Source organism: Pseudopipra pipra, chromosome 6 (genome assembly GCF_036250125.1).
Source record: "Pseudopipra pipra isolate bDixPip1 chromosome 6, bDixPip1.hap1, whole genome shotgun sequence".
Taxonomy (NCBI): domain Eukaryota; kingdom Metazoa; phylum Chordata; class Aves; order Passeriformes; family Pipridae; genus Pseudopipra; species Pseudopipra pipra.
In genome coordinates, this window is record NC_087554.1 from 60,902,028 (window position 1) to 60,916,966 (window position 14,939).

The 14,939-nt window shown below is 46.4% G+C and overlaps 1 protein-coding gene across 2 annotated transcripts in view; it reads left to right on the forward strand.

Annotated features, from left to right (window-relative positions):
- The first annotated feature begins 10,797 nt into the window (after window positions 1-10,797).
- ARMH4 (armadillo like helical domain containing 4) overlaps window positions 10,798-14,939 on the forward strand; it is a 64,865-nt gene continuing 60,723 nt past the window's right edge. Inside the window, exon 1 of one of the 2 annotated variants that reach the window (XM_064659532.1) lies at window positions 10,798-10,899. The gene's annotated coding sequence lies outside the window, so the exon portion shown is untranslated. The remainder of the gene's footprint in view (window positions 10,900-14,939) is intronic. The other variant, XM_064659531.1, reaches the window with a different exon arrangement.

Genomic DNA, 14,939 nt, shown 5'->3' on the forward strand with positions numbered 1-14,939 from the left:
GTTTTCTCTTAATTAGCCCGAATCATTTTCTCAGTTTATCACAAGCTTTAAGCCACAGTGAAGTGCCTGTGATGTAGGGATTTGTTAATTCACATCACACAGCTGATTTATGAGGGGCTGGACATCACCTGTCCACACCATCCAACCCTGCATTAAACCATCTCGTGGCCTCCCAAAGCCCCCACAAAAGCTTAAACCCACCACAGACCCTGCAGCACATCCTCTGTCTGCCACATTTAATGCAATAGTCATTTATACGAGGCTAAATACATAGGTACCTTCAGGGTACAGCATCCTTCCCTTTGACCAGAAATGAAAAGTCTCAGGAGCAAAAACACCTCTCACTTCACTGCTGAGAGGTGGTGAGTGAAGGAGAGGAGCTCGAAATACAGTGAGGATAGAAATTATAAACTCCACCATGGCAACCTGTGCAGGGCCAGGAGCTGGACTCGATGATCCTTGTGGATCCCTTTCAGCTCAGGACATTTATGTATCCACGCTTTCAAGACTGAGTCGCCTGTGACTGGTGATCAGAGAGGCAGAAGATCAGCTGTGGTGAGAGATTACTGATGGGATATGAGTGCTCAACATCTGATTTTAATCAGTTCAGTTTTAGCCATTTTCGTGGAAGTGTTTAATTGTAGCAGTACAGCTGGGGTTTGCCTTCATCTGTCTGCACTTTGAAGAAGGGGAATGTTTGGACTTTCAAAATCACAGAGCCATATCACAGGACACATTCTGTAAAGTTTGTGAGAATGCTGTACTATCTCAGATTCTCACAAAATAGCAGGTGTAGAAACCAAAATCCTATTCAGTTTTGGAGCAAAGAAAAAGCTGTGTTTGTACATGCCTACATATTACAACAAAATACTTTGACTTAGGGCTGAAATTTTAACCCCATCAAGGTTAGGAAATGTTAAGCTTTTCTAAATAATCTTCAGCTCTGCTACAGGTGGGATCAGTCACCACAAAAAAAGTTATTCAAAGTGTCTGAAACAGCCTTGCTCAGGTGGTTGTGACATTTCTGGTCTGTAACAGCCTGTGACGAAAGCACCTTTGTGTGAGTTTGTGGGAATGGGTTCTGGAAGTACCTCAGGGTGTGGATGGAGATACAGTTACCTAAAAATAGACTGAAGAGAGGAGAATACATGCCAAAGGGGGGCAAGTCCCCCAGGAATTAATAAGCCCCACAGAATAGGGCTTTCTGCATCCAGAAAGGTGGTGGCTGCACCAAGACAAGAGGATTTTCCTTACACCTGATGAAACAAGGCACCCTTTCACAGAACCATGGAATCATTAACGTTGGAAAAGACCTTTAAGATCATTGAGTCCAACCATCAGCGCAGCACCAGCACCATGTTCACCACTAAACCGTGTTCTCAAGTGCCACATCCACACTATTTGAACACTTCCAGGAACTGTGTCTCTACCACTTTCCTGGACAGCCTGTCCCAACTCCTGACCACCCTTCCTCTGAAATGATTTTCCCCAATATCCCATCTAAACCTCCCCTGGCACAATTTGAGGCTATTTCCTCTGGTTCTGTACTTGTTACCTGGGAGCAGAGACTGACTCCATCTCACTAGAATCTCCTTTCAGGTACTAGTAGAGAACAATGAGGTCCCCCCTTAGCCTCCTTTGAGACACTTGGTGAAAACCCACCTAAAAGCCACTGGCACATCAGTACAAGCTGTGTAAGTAGCTGGGATTGTCCTCCCAGCTGTTGCTCCAGCTGGAAAACTGAGAGGGAGTGTGTGTGTTTGAGTGAAGTGTGTGAGAAGTTATCCACTATTAATAATAGCAGCTGGACTCCATTAATAGTAAAAGGCTTAATCAATAAAAGGTGTTCTGATGAATATTGTTCGTGGTTTGTGAGTCCTTTGTGACTTGATGCCCTGGCTGGGAAAGGGGAGTCTCTAACAGATTTTGGTTGGTGTTAATGAAAATTTGGGATCACTTGAGAAAGAGGTTCCTAAGGTAGTGCCTTGCCCCATTCCCGAAAACCATCTCCTTTCCCCCACCAATCTTCCCCTTCTCCTTTCCCTGCAATAACCACACCTGTAAACCCAGCTGTTCTTCAGGCAGCTGTTGTGCAGGTCCAGGAGTGTAACTGAGACCCTGCTCATGTCCCCAGAATATCTGTCCCCGGGTATTTATATCAGCCAAGTGCACGGGGCCCATTTCTTCCTCAGGGAAGCAAAATGAATATTGAAAAAGCTATTAACTGGTGAGCTGGGTCTAGACATTTGCTCACTGCCAGCCAGGCCAGGCAGAAAGCCCGGGGGTTTGTGCAGAGGAGGACAAGGGATGCTCATGAAGCAAGAGGACTTCAAGGTGGGCTGTCGTGACACTGATGAGCCCTGTTGCCCCTGAACCCAACCTCCCTGAGCTGGGAGCTGCTGTAACAGCTCGTGGATGCCGTGCTTTTCTCCCTGCAGCAGTGCTGTTTGTCCCACATCCACACTCCCCATTTACCATCCGTGAAGGTGGAGGTGTGTGGGAGAGGTGGATGATGAGTGGGAGTGATGTGAGGCACCGAAAGCTGTCGCTGCCACCGTCTGCTGTGTCTCCTGAACAAACCTCTGCACCAGCCCGTGGGCTGCATCAACTCTCCTTTCTCTGCTGCTCCTGTCACAGCCTTGTCACCTTCCCCCCCTTCTGGTCCCCCTGAAGTCACCTGAGTCACAAAGAGGTAGTGCTGAGAAGAGAAGGTCTGTGTGTGTGTGTGTGTGTGTGTGTGTGTGTGTGTGTGTGTAGCATAAGTGCAGACTGGGGCAGCTGAAGAGGCAGATGGGGCATCCTGGAAAGGCTCTGTTGATGCAGGGTGTGAAGAAGGGGAACTCTGCAGGGAGAGACTCCTCACAAGTCCCTTACATCCCTCATAAAGCCTTCAGGTCTCTCCTTCAGGCACCATCCCAAGACTCCACATGAGCCCATGCACTCTCCATACAACCCATCACCAGCTTCCCATCCTGTCATCTACTTTTCCTCATAGAAAAAAGCTGAGGAGCAAGGAAAAGGCTGTAGTGGTGATGTGAGATGCAGGAACAGCAACAGGACCAGCCCACAACCCGTGAGCTCTGGAGGAGGAGGGATCATTGCCAAGGCAGCAGCCAACACATGAAAGAATAAACAGACAAAACCCTGTAGCAATTAAACATTCTGACACAGAGCTCGGCTTGCCTTAAAATTTTGTGTGGTTTTATGTCTTTAATGGGTTTTTTAATTGTTTTTTATTGTTAGCATTTTATGCCCTCCCAGAATATGGAAATGCAGCTGAACTTTAAAGCATGTGCACACAAGGACGCATGAAAATGTGTTTAAATGTCATTCCCACAACAGAGCCTTAACTCTGCCCTGTTTGAGCAATGCCCCAGTGCACCAAGAAAACAGGCTCAGCTGTAATTCCACCTGGCAGAGCTGGGAATTATAGTCAAGAAACTTTTTTCTGTTTGGGCCTTCTGTCAGGGAAATGATCCCAGAATCTCCAGGTTCTCCTGGGGAGATTCTGATTAGACACAAGAGGAAAATTTTTCACGATGGGAACAATCAGCCACTGGAATCATCTTCCCGGGGAAGTGGTGGATTCCTCAGTGAAGATTCAGCTGCACAGGATTCAGCTGCTGGGCCATCTTGTCTAGACTGTGATTTTGCCAAGAAAAGTTGGACCAGATAATCCTTGAGGTCCCTTCCCACCTGGTATTCCATGATTGTATGATGAGTTACTGCCGGGAGCGCTGTCTGCCCTCGCTGTCCAAGGACAGCAGGAGGGAAGCCGTGAGGTTACTGTGCCTGTGAGAACATGCTGTCACTGGAGTGTGAATTTTCTTTCTCTTAAATTCTGTAAAATCCTCTTGAATATCTCTCTGATAGGGGCCTTATAAAGACATAATATAGTATACCTAATGTTGCTGCTCTTGAAATACTTAAGGTATAAAAAGGGGAGTAATTTAGGTAATATATGGTTAATTTACAATCTAAGCATGATGTTTGCATCACTTGTTTTCATCTAAAAACCTCATCTGTTTGTGATACCTTATCGTGCCATAATTGCATATTTACAGCACTATGCTTATGTTTTAAATATAATTTTTAATGTAAAATCATTATTCAGATATGTTTTGCAGAAGTCACTGGCCTTACTTGAAATCCACAGCCCATCCCTTCCTCCTCAATGTATTATCCCTGGGTTAGGAACGATCAGAGTTCCCTGCTAATCACACCACTGTCTTCATAGTCCACTGGAAATCTCTTCTTAAATTACATTAATCAATCACATTTAACACGAGTTCTGAAATGCAAGCTGCAGCTTAAAAGTGGCTTAATTTAATGGATGGTCTTTTCAGAGCCTAGAAGTTATTGATAACAGGGGCCAGAGAGCCGGAGATGTGCCAGGGTTTCATAACAAAATCCATCCCCGCCGTGCTGGTTTAATCAAGGGAGCTGCTTGCATAATGTGAAAAGTGCTCGTGCTCTCCCAAATATGTGACTGTTGGAGAAACAGATGGTGATGCTCACCCAAAAGAATCAGGCTATAAATACATGCAGGATAACAATATAAATGGAGATAATTATTCACAGTCTAAGGAGACGGTGGGACAATTAAGCCAGCTTGTAAGTAGAAAGTCCAGACGAGTAAAAAGCAGGAACTCCCTAACACAGTAAGAAATTATTCCCTGAATGCAGCCAGGGAACTGCAACTTTTGGGAGCGGTGATACCTCTGACAGGCAAGGAAGAGGTCGCACAAGTACATAAAAATAAAAGAAATTAACAGTAGCCCATTGAAATCAGTGAAAACTCTGATATCGTAGAATCACAGAATGGTTTGGGTTGGAAGGCACCTTCAAGATCATCCAGTTCCAACCCCCTGCCATGGACAGGGACACCTTCCACTAGATGAGCTCAGAGCTCCATCTAGGGTGGCCCTGAACACTTCCAGGGATGGGGCATGCACAGCTTCTCTGGGCAGCCTGTTCCAGTGCCTCACCACCCTCACAGCCAAGAATTTCTTCCTAATATCTAATCTAAACCTACTCTCTGTCAGTTTGAAGCCGTTCCCTCTTGTCCTGTCACTACATGCTCTTGTAAAAAGTCTCTCTCCATCTTTCCTGTAAGTTCCCTTCAGGTACTGGAAGGCTGCAATTAAGTCACCCCAAACCTTCTCTTCTCCAGGCTGAACAATCCCAGCTCTCCCAGCCCTCCCTCTGCTCCATCCCTCTAATCATCTTGGTGGCCTCCTCTGCGCTCGCTCCAACAAATTAAAATTTGTAGGACAGTTCCTTTTGGTTAATGCAGTTCTTTTTCTCTTTCCTTTCTCTTTTTCAGGACTCTGTTGGTATTCAAGCAGCAAAAAGGAAAAAAAAAAAAAAACCCAACCCTTTCAGATCTCCTGCAGACACATCATTGTGACAGAGCAGCTCTGTGCTCTCCTCCACACGGAGCGGCGCCGGCGCCTCGAGGTGGCAGCTACAGAACCAGCCCCGAGGGTTAAAAGGGAACGTTTTTCATAAAGAAAATTACTTTTCTGTATGAGCCCTGAAATACAGCAGCTCTCAGCTGAATTAATCCCCGAGGTGCACTTGCAAACACTGGAACCATAAAAGAATGTGTCCTGCAGCACAAACACTGCAGGCCCAAGCGGGGACGGCACGGAGGCAGCACGCCCAGATAATACTCTGTTCCCTTTAAACCCGAAATGCCTATCTGGACCCCTGCATAGACTGGGATTTCAGCTGAACCCCTGCATATTTCAACAGCAGAGCATTATTATTTTTCCTTGGTCATAAAATAAACAGTCTTTTGTGTCCCTACATCGGCTGGCTTAGTCTGTGTACTCGCTTCTAAGCCTCCCTAATCTCTGTGTACAGGCTTGTTGAGGCACATATCCATTTTTTCCTCAGGAAAAATCAGGGAGCTGCATATTTAGGGCCAGCTTTAGACCTAATAAAAGAGCTTCTGAGTATTTCCTCACCTTTTTTTTTGGGAGCATGGATTCCAGGGGATCCAAGAGGAAAAGAAAGAAGAAAGGAAGAAAGCCCAACTGCTTCGGGTTCTGTTCACAGCTGGGTCTGGTTCCTGCTGTAGGATTTCAGCTTAATTGATTTGACTATTTCCAACACAAAAATGTGTATTTCTGTGCTCATAATACACATAAATGTGTATTTCTGTGCTCCAAAGTTTTCTGGACTGACCTAAAAGTCCCTTCACAGGGGAATAATGAAAACGCTGGTGGTGTCTGGAGGGAGAGCATCACTGTTTCACATCAGCACACTGCACACTTCCCACCCAGATGTCCCAATACCACTTGCATTGGGAAGAGACCCCAAATGTCCCTGCAGTGGGGTCTTTCAGCCCCTCTATTCTGTTTTAGAAAGGACTGTACTGTGAGGGATGGAGTAGCAGTACTGTCACTGCACTTCTTTAAAACTTGTGGCTTTAGTTTAACTTCAAGTTTTGAGAAGGAAAAGAGAGCTGAAGTTCTCAAAGTCCCTGTATTAAGTGAACAGCTCTATTTCAGATGATGGAGAAGCTGAGGGTTTAATGTCAGAACCGGGCTTAGGGTTATCTTGCTCTGGGGTTGTGGGTCAGGTGCTTTTTTTATTGTCAGCCTAATTTTGTAGTGGAATATGTAGGACAGGGGAGGAAAAATATCCAAGCACTACAGGGAGTTGATAGATGGTTCATGTTTTAGCTGAGACTCCAATATGCATGGGGTTGGCTTCCTCAGCACTTTATCTCTGGGAAAATTGTAATATGAGGTGTACCTGGATATTAAATGCATAGATTTTGCTGAAGGATATGAGGGGGGTGCAGTGATTCAGTTTTGGAGGTGAGCACTGGTCCTCCTGGGCTGTATTCCCAGAGCAACTGCAACTGATTCCGGTGACCTTGGAGCAGTCAGCAGGAGCCTGGCTCTACCCTGGAGAGCAAATGTGTAAAAATGGCATTTCCTACTCAGCAGATCTGGTCTCTGTGTGCTCTCCAAGCCACATCTGCTGACTTTAGTGACAAAAATAAGTTTTTACTGCTTTCCTGCTCTGTGGGCACTTCAGAATCACGAGAGCTGGGGAAGCAGAAGCTGGATCCCGTGCCCCCTTGTAGGACTGATTACTGTGAATCCCTGGCAACAGTGAGGCTGTACTGGCATCTCTTGGCCTTGCCCAGCTTTCCTCTTAGTGCTAGCAGTGAGGAACTTGGAAGAAAGGGATCCAGGTTGATTCTCCCGATTGAGATTTAATTGTAGATGGAATTTATTGAGTTTGCAGTTGCAGGAAAAAGAAATCTGTTCATCCATAACATGATTATATTTGAAATAAGTCATTGGCCACAAACTCCCTGATACCTTTTTCAAAGTGGACTTGTTTTAAACAAATTTTCCTCTTGGTGCTGCTCTCACTTCCCCTGAATTAGCCTCAATGCTACTCCATTGCAGTGACTGCTCTTCAGTGGGAAGAGCAGGCCCCTTAAAACAGATGCTACCAGCTGGTGTAAAGGTGAATGGTGTGATGGGGATGTGCACTGACTGGTGTGCTGGATGTCCCAAATATTCACTTTGGGAAAGTTATCCAGCAGCAAAATTAACGGTAACTATTTTAAAATTGCCTTTACCTTCTGTGGCATGTCCTGACATACTTAGGAGAGCTGATACATCTCAGCACAGGTGCCAGGAGTAGCAGCATAAGGTGCAACATTCTGATGTCAGGATGATTGTTTAGTTAAATTTATACAGACAAAATGTGCCTTCATATAAATTTTTATGTGACCCACTCTCTTAATTAGGACAAACTTTTTGGTTTGTGCAATAAGGGTGTGACAGGAATATCACCTTTAAAGGAAAGCTGATGTATTATTACTTTGCACAACAGTCTCCTGTTATAATAATACACAGATTTTATAACGGTTACAAAAATTGGGTTATTTCCATTTTACAGAAGGGGAAGTAGAGGCAGAGAGTGGTGAATCTCAGTTTTGAAAGTCTTCTAATGAGGCAGAGCTTGGAATGGGACACGATTCTGACTCTTTCCCAGCTACACTACCCGCATGGAAGAATAAACCATCTGAATTTAGTCTCTGAATTCACCTGAGGTGAGAGATCTTGAAGGACAAGACCAACAGAGGATTGCACAGAAATATCTCAAATCAGAGCCAGGGTAAGAAGGGAAAGGAATGGATGTTTCTTAACTTGCCGTGGGCCAGTTTTGCTTGGTTACTTATATGCTCTCTGGCCACAGATCTGAGCTAAAAATCAGTATTTCCAATTACTAAACCATAGAAATGAATAACAAAAGAGTGCTCCCTCGCAATTTCTGATTTCTGCTTCTTCCATCACACCTCCTTTTTTAAGTCTGCAGATATTTTTGTTGATAACGCAGAAGCCTCTGATTTTGGCAGGTTATGCGGGGTAGGGAAACTTGCAGCGTACGGGGAATATGCAATTTTAGGCAGGGAAAAAACACAGATAACCAGCTATTTTGGTTACAGTGATTATCAGTGAGATATATAACCTTGAGAAGACACGATGCCAATCTGGGTTCAGAGTCAAGGGGGAAGTGAAAACCTCTCCAGTCTTTTAAGTGCTCTGCACCCTTAGAGAACAGTAGAGCATCCCTTACACATGCTTTACATTTTAAATTACTTTTCTGTTAATTTTAAAGGTTAGATAGAAAAGGGGTTGAAAACAGTATAATGGAATCATGGACTGGTTTGGCTTGGAGGGGACCTTAGAGATCATCTCATTCCAAACCCCCTGCCATGGGCAGGGACATCTTCCACTAGCAAATCTGGATGCCAGGTCAGCTGTTGGGGTGAATGGTGGAGCTGCTGGAGCCAAGCCTCTGGCTCGAGCCTGGTGGACTCACTGCCCAGGGCTCTGATTTCTGGCGGGAGATGTCTCTGTTATCCTGCCCCTCTCCTTGCACATGGATGACTGAGCAGCTTGGGAACCAATCCCTGACTCGCCACAACGTCCAGCTGCATAAAAAATAAGCCCTCATTGATTTTGGTTTCCTGGACAATCTGGCTGCACCATTAACTTCAGAAGTGGCACCTCCATTCCCTCTGCTCAGCCAGAGCCCTTGGCCAAAATGAAATGGCCAGAAAAGAAGATGAACCTGCTGAGAGTTTTAAGGGTCCCTAATTCAGGAGTCAAGGGTGTTCAAAATGGCCCCAAAAATGCAGCTCTTAGTTCTTCCTTCCCCCCTGCACCGTCTCCCTTAGAGGAGAGAGTAAACATCCTTTCTTTTCACATATTTGTATTTCATTTCAAAAGCTGGTGCAGCACTAAAAATATTGATTAATGAATAATTTCCTCAGATTTTACAACTCATAGAGGCAAAGCCAGAAGTGACTTTTCCCCAACATTTTTTCTGACTATTTGCTCCATCAAACCTAACTCTGAAGTTCTTTCTTATGCCTTTTGCCAGTGATTGTCTTTACTGCTGATACAGGCACTTTGACACTTTATTTTCATCTCATGCAGAGCTTAGCAATATTACCCGGAAAAAAAATTGCCCTGACCCGCAACAAATCTGTCTTTTGAAACTTTTAATATTGGATGCACAATGCTACAATCAAATGAATTGGGCTGGATCCAGTTTGGTTGAAATCCAGCAGAAAACACACTGTTTCTCTAAAATTGAAGAGGTAAAACCTTGGAGTGTGTTTAGCACAGAGAGCAAACCACTAATATAAAATGTTGTTTCTAGTAGCAGAGCAAACAGAAAAAATAATGAACAATTTCCTGAGGAGGAATATCTCATTTTCTTTGATCAATTATGTTGTTTGTTTAAAGAGCTGAGTGACACGTACCAGCAGGTTACATCTCCCTTTGTCTGGGGGGGAAAAAAAAAAGGAGTTTATTTTGTAGCATTTTATTTTAACTGGAGGATTCACTGATTTGCTTCCTGTGGCAGAGCATGTTCATAACAAAGCCAAGATTTCGAGTCACCTCTCCTGTACCTTTCTTCTATTCCCTTTGAGCAATTCCACCCCCAAAATCTCACCTTAATGAAAGCTCGTTATTTTTGGTCTCTTCTCACCTGTCCCTGCCCACCACAAACGCTTTGCACCTGCTGCAGCCCTGCTCTGAATGAGTCACTGCCCTATAAAACCCTGTGTGTGGTGCTGAGACCTCGTGGTGCCTCTGACACCAGGCTCGGGGGAAGCAAGAGGAAGCTTAGCTGGTCTATTTTTGTGATTTTTGCAGTCAAGGTATGAATTGCTGAGCTGCTCTTTGACAAAGTGAGTTGATGTGTGAGCCAGGACCTGGTGGTGTAAAGGTTTTCTTTTCCTGTTGTTAGAGGGTTTCTGGCTGGGGACAAACACAGGTGGGAGGAGGAAAACACTATTAAAATTGTTTACTTTTCTTTCTCCTTGGTGCTTAGAACAAAGCAACAAAAAAAATAAGGAAACTGAATTAAGCTCTGCTAATACGTGTGTGGGATGTTATTTAAGAAGACTTTCTCCCGTGCAGAGGGAGTGTTGGGGGAAGGTGACCTCTGCAGCCGAAAACACTGGAGGAGAATCTCTAATAGATGGAAAACTACTAAGGGTGCTGCAGGCCTTGTTTTCACAGCTCCTTGCAAGCAAAGAGAGGGGGGAACCCGCCGGGTCAGGCTGCGAGGAAGAGTTGGATGCGGGGTGGAGGGGGGGGCTGAGGGCTTGGATGCTCCAAAGTCAGTGGAAAAGTAAACGTAAAACCGGGCTGCGGGCGGCCTCCCCCGGGTGCTGCGGGCCGTGGGGAGCACAGAACCCACCGTGGGCAGGCGGGGGCCGGCGGTCGGGCGGGGCGGACCAGCCCAGCACAGCCCCCGACACCGCCCGCCGGGTGGGCCGGGCTCCGCTCCGCCCGTGCGGCCGCGGGGCTGGGGCAGCGGCGCCGGGGAGCCGCCGGGACCCAGGTGAGGCCGGGACACACACGCACACCCTCCGAACACAACCGGCATCCCACCCCCGGGGCGGCTTCGCCCCGTGTTCGCTCGTTTTTTTAATTGGTTTTTATTGTTTCCCGGGCGATGCTCGGCTGCCCGCGGGGCAGCGCATCCTCGGCGCGGCTCTTTGTTCCCGGCGAGCGGCTGGTCCCTGCAGCCCCGGGGGATGGGAATGGGGGGGAAAAAGGGAGAGCGGGAGCGGGGGGGTGGCGGCGTCCTGCCGGGATGGGGGTCCCGGTGGGCTCCCTCGGAAAATCTTTGTGGGCTTGGGTGTGTGTGTTTTCTCCCCGGGGTGGTTTAGGGGTGACCGCTGCTGTCCCTCCGTCCTGCTGCGGGCCTGGGCTGGAGGGATCCCGGGGCGGTTGTTCCCCCTGGATCTCTTGCTGTGTAGGGAAGGGATGCGCTTCTGGGGCTGTAAACTCAGCTGGAAATGTGACTGAGGAGGACGGGGAGATGGATCTGTGCCCCGCAAGCAGGCGTACTGGGTGTCATGGAGCCTTGAGCTAGCCCTGATCCCACTCCCTGGATCCCACGCAGGTCCTATCCAAGCTAAAAGGGCCTGACAAGGTGTATCTAATCTGCTCTTAAATCTTTACCTGCAGACATTCATGAGCCTCCAGCTCTCCTGTGAGGTGTTGCTGTCTCTGTTTAGGTGAGGCACTGAAATTCCGGAGTGTTTCTTGCTGATTGGAATCTGAGTGTTATCCCTCTGCTCCCAGGCAGGCTGGAGAGCAGCGCTTCTATCCTGCTGCTTGAAAATCGCTGCACCCTTTGGCCTCATTCTTAAGCCCCCCTTCCTCCTCCCGGTCTTAATCCCTCAGGAATTTGGTAGACCTTCGACTTCTGTGGTGCCGGGGACCTGGCACGGGTCAGAAGGCACGGAGAACTATGCAGCTTTTACTTACAAATCCGAGGAGGGATTTCCATAGGTGGTCTGTGTGCTGCTCTGAACAAAGCGAGGGATCGGCTCCGTGGTTGGGGGAATAATGCCTAAAACATGTCATGTCTCTGGCTCCACAAAGAACTACTGCTGGAATGCCGAGGCTGGAAGTGGAGGTGATGTATTATGTATTAAGGTGCCTCACTAGGACTGGTGGGAAGCTGGTCTTACAGAATATTAATATCTCATTTGTTTGCTTGTGAGGATCAGTCCTCAAGGGTAGGGGAGGATGTGCCCCTCTGATGTGTGCTTGTCTTGACATAATTTTTCTCACCTGACTGTGAGAAAGTCAGGTAGAGTTGTGTCACTGTTGGGATTTTGCTGAGCTCTTGGAGGTACCTTATTTGGTGGAGTCTGTTTATCTAAAGTATGTGCTGCGAGAGCATCAGCTCTCCCAATTCACTCGGTTGAACTGGGCAGGGACACAATGCAGGATGAAATCAAGGCATTTTTCTGGGCTTTTGTGCGAAAGTAGGAGTTGGAGCTCTGCAGTGTATTATCTGCTGGCTTTTGTATTCAGCACAAGTAATGAGGCTTGGATTGCATACATTAGCACTGTGTAACGTAGCATTGGTGGCTGGCAGTTGCTGGAGTTGTACGTTTTTGCTAAATCTTCACGTGAAAAGATCTGCGGCGTTTTTTTTGACACACCTGAGCACACCCAGGCAGAGCTGGCACCAAGCTTGTGCTTGGAGGCGTGAGAAGCTCTGTTCCAAGGCAAGACAGGGACTTGTCTGGGGCTGACCTGTTCATCTCCTGCACTCTGCTTTATGATGCATGCAGCCACTTCACCTTCCCAGTGTGGGAAAGGGATTGCTGGAATAGGGCTGTAATTCAGTGAGTTAAAAACTTGATGCTTTTTTTTTTTGTTTGTTTTCCTTCTGTTTCAACAATTCAGGGGAAAACACAGCCAAAACTTGCCAAAGGCAGAAAATAACAGCAAATTTTTTTTTTTTTTTGGGGGGTTTAGTTAAGTAGAGTTGACAGGGTGAAAGTCTGAAAAGCCCTCTGAGTGAGTAGCTACACACAACTGGGACAGAGGGGGAGAGTTTAATCCTCTGCAGTGTGTGCCTTCAAACCACTGGTCCATGCAAGGAGCAGGTATTGAAGGAGAGACATCTGCTCTGTGCTGGTCCCCTGCAAACCTGCACTGTTGGAGTGACCATAACAGGCTGGGGGTTCCTTCTGAGCTGGCTTTTGTGTGGCTCCCCAAGAGCTGACCTCAGACAGGTCTCCAGAATTCACAGAGGGGTTAATGATTTAATAGGTAGTGCAAGTGCTAATTGTGTGAAACAGGGAAGCAGCCTGATTCAGAAAGATCCAACTGAGTGTGCAGGGCTGCTTCAGCTGGTGACCAATTTATATTTATTGTCCCTCAGCTTCCTGACTTGCCCACAGTAGTAAATAGTTCTTATTTCGTTTCTGATGGAATTTTGGCCCCTGTTTCCAGCCTGGCAGTCCTTTGTGTTTCTTTCCAGCCTACCAGGTGTTAAAAGAAAACTTATTATTTTCCCTGCTAAAGATAAAGCTCCCTGGCTGCCTGTAGTCGTGCTGCCTTTGCGGCTGGGGGAACTGCATCCCCTGGGATTTGTTGTTATTAAGTGCAGGGGAAGTAGCTGGCACTGCCTCTCGCCCTCAGTGTGTGCTTCCTATTGGAAGCAAGGATTAGTTTTTCCACCGAGAGCTTGGCAGCTGCCCTCCAGGGCTTCTGCTTGTGGGATGCCAGGTGAAATCTGGGGACAAGGGGTTCCTGGGGCATGAAATGTTGAGTTACCAGCTCCAGGCTGGTAACAAAAAAGTTTGAGCTTAGTACAGAGGGGGTGCTCGGTCAGGGCAGTGTGCTCCAGCCTGCTTTTAGTGCTTGGCTAAGGCTGGAGAGCAGGCTGACTATAAAAATAGCCAGATGGGAGGATAAATGTATAACTCAATGATGCTTGAGTAACAAAGTGCTCTGCAGCCAGATACCTGCTGGAGCCTGCATTGAGTGGAAGTGCTGCAGCAAGGTGTCAAACTCTGCTTAAGGAGATAGCCAGGTCACTGCTGTTCATACACTGCCTAATCCAGCCTCTTCCTAAAGCTAAGTAGATCTTAAGCTCTGACTAATCTTCTTTGAAGTGTGAACCTGTGCCATTATCCTGCAGCAAGCTCCTGCTTTCGCTGAATGTAAAGGTTTAGGTTAGCTTAGATCTACTTGTTGTGGATTTCCTGAGCAAATAACTCTCCAATATTATTTTTTTTGCCCCATAGAAATGTAGGATTATGGCCAAAAGTGCTTTTCAGACTGAGAGAAATAATATGAGGCTGCCTAAAGGACTGCAGGAATTATTGTATCAGGCTGGTACTGACTGCCCACATATCTACTAGCCAGAAGGAGGAATGGCTCTTAACAGGGTTCTTTACATTTTAATTAATGGATGTCTGAAAGCCAGTGGTTTAGGGAGCAGCTTTCCCTCTTATCCACTGACACTTCTGATTCTAGTAAAGATGGAGTGAGCTTGTTGAAAAGAGATTAACATTTTAGTTCTCCTGCTAACCACCTCCTGAATGTCTTGGGCTGTTGGAAAACCTGGAGCTGCAAACCTACTAATTATCTATACAGATGTGTATATACATATGCATAATGTGTGTGACTGTTTTTCAAGTGCAGCTGGAGTTCTGTTTAGGTTTAACCACTGCTGAAAGCATTTGTGCAGCCTAAAGACTCCTGACTTCTTGAGAAACTGTATTTAGGGCCAAACTCTTTTTGGAATGGAAAAAACCCCCCAACTTCTTGATGTTTCAATATGTCTGATCTTAACAGGCATCTGCTAAAGAGCTGTGAGGTGAACATGATTTATATTCAGCAGCATGGCAAGGCAGATGCCTGTAGTTGGGCCCTAACAGTTTAACTTGTGTAATATACCCTTAGTGCTTTTTAATTACAAAATCTATAAAGAATTAGTGTGAAAGAAGAGCTAAATATTGTCAGTTTTCAACTATTTTTGGCAGGAAGGATAGAGGACATAGATGGGTGGCCACCCATCTTTCAGAGGAAGAAGATGCTAAAAATAAAGTGGAAGGTGTCTGCACT